This window comes from Lasioglossum baleicum, unplaced genomic scaffold, assembly GCF_051020765.1.
Source record: "Lasioglossum baleicum unplaced genomic scaffold, iyLasBale1 scaffold0139, whole genome shotgun sequence".
In the NCBI taxonomy this organism is placed as follows: domain Eukaryota; kingdom Metazoa; phylum Arthropoda; class Insecta; order Hymenoptera; family Halictidae; genus Lasioglossum; species Lasioglossum baleicum.
In genome coordinates this window covers 215,812-220,233 of record NW_027469199.1, presented here as the reverse complement: position 1 = coordinate 220,233, position 4,422 = coordinate 215,812, and positions in this window count along the sequence as shown.

Genomic DNA, 4,422 nt, shown 5'->3' with positions numbered 1-4,422 from the left:
TCAATCTCAATGATGGTGTTAGCGCCCTCGAACGGTTTGACTTTCGAAATTTCTACCCATATACGAAAATATGGTGCCCGAGATTAAAATGTATTCTAATTTGTTCCTCTGAACGCAATGTTATGCTCTAGATACAGCGGGATAGCTTCTCGGAAGATACGGCCTTCGGTGAATGGTTAGACTGTATACCAATAGGTAACGACGCACAACTGTGTGACACTGCAAGGTAATATTTATACGGAGATGCAGGATTTTTAATTCCGATAGGGTACACGGGATTTACACCCGGAATACCTGGTTTGACTCTCGGTATCACAGGATAGATGAAGCTATTAACGTACCCGCTCGTCCCTCAAAGAATGTAGTAACGATCTCGAACGGTTTGACCTTATATGTTCTTATTCATACATCATATTAAGGTGCCAATTACTAAAATGCATATTAATTTGAATCTGTGACGACAAAGTTGTTCTCTCGATAGAGCGGGTTAGTTTCGTGGATGGTAAGGTCTTCGGAAATACATTTCACTTTATACAAACCAGTAACGATCTCAAAAGCCTTCATGTTCTACTTTAATATTCAAACCGCGAAATAAGGTGCCCACTGCCAATACAGTACAGCGGATATACTTATGATATACCTAGTTCGACTCTCTGAATAACTGGATAGGTGAAGCTATTGACGTAGCGGTTAGTCTCTGGGAGATGGTGGCAACGCTCTCGAGCTGTTTGACACTCAATCTTCTGATTCATTCATGAAATTAAAGTGCCCGTCACTTAAATGAAAACAAATTTATTCCTCTGAGCACGTAATTAGGCTCTCGAAGAAGCCGGTGATTTTCGCGGTCGGTAAGGCATTCGGTAAAGCGATTGATTTTGTAACAATTCGAAACGTTCACAAACTGCTTGACGCACAATTTTAATATTCAAACAGTGAAAGAAGGTGACTATTGCCAATACTCATCAGCGGATTTACTCCCGGAATACATAGTTCGACTCCTGAAATCACAGGAGAGATGAAGCTATTGACTCAGCCGTTCGACTCCCAAAGATGGTGGCATCGTTTACTAACGGGTTTACTCTCCATTTTGTTATTTATACATGAAAATGTGATGCCCGTCTGCTAACATGTCTGCTAATTTGTTTCCGTGAGCATTATGCTTGACACGCGCTACAGCGCGATAGCTTCTCGGGCGGTAAGGCTTTCTGTAAAACGCTTGACCTTGTAGAAACTGGTAACGATCTCAAACGGCGTGACGCTCTATATTATTATCCAAACCGTGAAGGTAGGTGTCTATTGTCAATACTGTACAGCGGATTCACTCCTGGAATTCCAGGCTTGACTGTCGAAATCACAAGTGTACGTGAAGCTATTGACACAGCCGCTCGACTAGCGGAGAAGCTGTTAACGTTCTCGAACTCTTTGCAGTAGATCATCCAAATCATACACCATACTAAGGTGCTCGTTACTATAATCTAAACTAATTTGTATCACGGGTCACGAATTTATAATGTCGATACAGCGGATTAGTTTCTCGGTGGGTAAAGTTTTCGGTAAAACGTTTGACATTATACCATCTGGCTACCATCTCAACCGCCTTCACGCTCAACAATAATGTTGAAGCAGTGAATTGGGGTGTCCATTGCCAATACTGCACAGCGGATTTACTCCTGGAATATCTCGTTTGACTCTCGGAACGACAGGAATCGTGAAGCGATTGATTTAGCCGTTCATCTCTCATATGTGGTGGCAACGTTCTCGAGCGGTTTGGCACTGGAGCTTCGAATACATACATGAAATTAAGGTGCCCATCACTAAAATGTATACTAATTTGTTTCTCTGCATACGAAGCATTACTCTCAATGCAGCGGGAGAGGTTCTTGGAACGTATGGTAACCTGTATAATGTTTGACTTTATAACATTTGGTAATGTTTAAAACGGTTTGATTCCCCACTTCAATATACATATCGAGATTTATGGTATGCATTTCCAATACCGTTCAGGGGATTTACCCGCGAAACACCTGGTTTAACTCTCGGAATCACAGGATAGGTGAAGCTATTGACTTAGCCTTCCGAATCTCGAAGAAGGTGCTAACGTACTTGAGCGGTTTATCCTTCGATCTCCTAATTCATATACGAAATTATGGTTCGCGTCTAGAAAATGTACACTAGCTTGCATCACTGAACACGATGTAATACGTTGATACAGCGTGTTATCTTCTCGGATGGTACGGTGTTCGGTAAAGGCTATGACGTCGCAATAGTTGGCAATATTCGTCGCCGATTTAACTTTCTACTTCAATATTCGGGCAGTGAATTGATGTGTCCACTGCCGATAGTGCTCAGCGCATGTACTACTGGAATACTTGGTATGACTCTCGGAATCACGGGACAGGTGAAGATATTGGCATAGCCGATCGACTCTCAAGGAAGGTGGTATCATTGTCTAACGGTTTGACTCTTTATTTCGATAGTTATACATGAACATGTGCTGTACGACTGCAAAAATGTCTATTAATTTGTTTCCGTGAACAATAAATATGACACTCGATACAACGGATTAAGTTCTCTCAATGTAAGGTACTCGGTACGAAGAACGAATTTATACGAATACGTAACGTTCTCCGACGGTTTCACTCCTTACTTCAATATTCATACCGTGAATTAATGTGTCTATACCCGATACTGTACACGGGATTTAATCCGCTAATACCTTGTGTTGTATCATGAAATCACAGAATAGGTGAAGCTATTGACTTGGGCGTTCGTCTCTCACAGAAGGTGGTAACGTTCCCGATCGGATTGACACTCGATTCGGTAATTCAGCCATGAAGTTACGGTGCCCGATGCTGAAATGAAGACAAATTTCTTTCTCTGAACACGAAGTTATGCTCCCGATACAGCTGGTCATGTTCTCGTAACGTCAGGCCTTGTGTATAAGGTTTGCCACTATAGCAATTGGTAATGTCATCTCTCTACCTTAATGATCAGACAGTGAACTGAGAAGTCTGCTGCCTCTACAGATGAGAGGATTTACTCCCAGAATTACTGGCGTGACTCTCAGAATCACAGGATACGTGAAGATATTCCCTTAGGCATTCGACACTCAAAGAATGTGATAATGTTCTTGAAAGTATTGGCAATCATTATACTAATTTATACAGGAATTTAGTGTACCCATTGCTAAAATGTCTACTAATTTGCATTTCTGAACACGAAGAATTATCCGGTATACAGCAGGTTAGCTTCTCGGTAGACAAGGCCTTCGGTTTCAAGTTTGATTCTATTGCAATATATAACGCTCTTCAACGGTTACAATGTGTACTTTAACATTTATAACGTGAAATAACGTGTCTAGTTCCAATACTGCACTGCGCGTATAGTCGAGGAATACCTGGTTTGTGTCTTGGTATCATGGGATTGGTGGTGCTATTGGCGTAACTGTGCGGCTCTCAAGAAAGGTGATAAAGTTCTCCAACGGTTTGACACTCAATCATACACGAAATACAGGTGCCCGTCACTAAAATTTATACTAATACTTTCCACTGAACACGATGTGATACTATCGATATAGCGGGATAGATTCACCGCAGGTAAGGATTTCGGTAAAAGGGTTGACTCAATACAAATTGGTAACATTCTCAAATGTTTCGGCCGTGTACTTTAATATTCAAGTCGAAATATAAGGTGTCCTCGGCCAATATTGTTCAGCGGATTTACTTCCACAATAACTGTTTTGAGACTCGGAATATCAAGCAAGGTGAAGTTATTGCCTGAGCTATGCGACCCACAATGAAGGAGCTAACGTGTTCGACTGGTGTAACTCGTGATTTTCTTATTCATACCTGAAATTCAGGTGCAAGTGACTAAAGTGTGTACTGATTTGCTTCTCTGAACACGAAGTTATACTCTCGATAATGCGGGTTATATTTTCGGAGGGTAAGGCCTTCGGTAAGAAGATTAACCCTATACCAGTAGGAAGCACTCTAAAGTGGATAGCCTCAGTATTTTAACATTGATACGGTGAATTAAGGTGTCTATTGCCAATACTATACAGTGAATTTACTTCCGCAATACATCGTTTTTCTCTTGGAATCACAGGATAGTTAGAGCTTTTGACTTAGCCGTTCGTCGCTCCTGGATGTCAGCTATGTTCTCGAGCGGTTTGGCCCTCAATCTTCTAATCCATACATGAAGTAAAGGTTCTCGTCGCAGAAATGATCACTGCTAATTTCATTCACTGCACACGAAGTTATTGTCTCGATACAACGGGTCAGTTTTTTCGGAGGGGAAGGCCATCGGGAAAAAGATTGCCTCTATACCAGTAGGTAACGCTCTACAAGGGTATGGCGGTCTGCTTTAATATTCATACCGTGTATTAAGTTGTCTACTGCCATCACTGTTCAGCGCATTCACTCT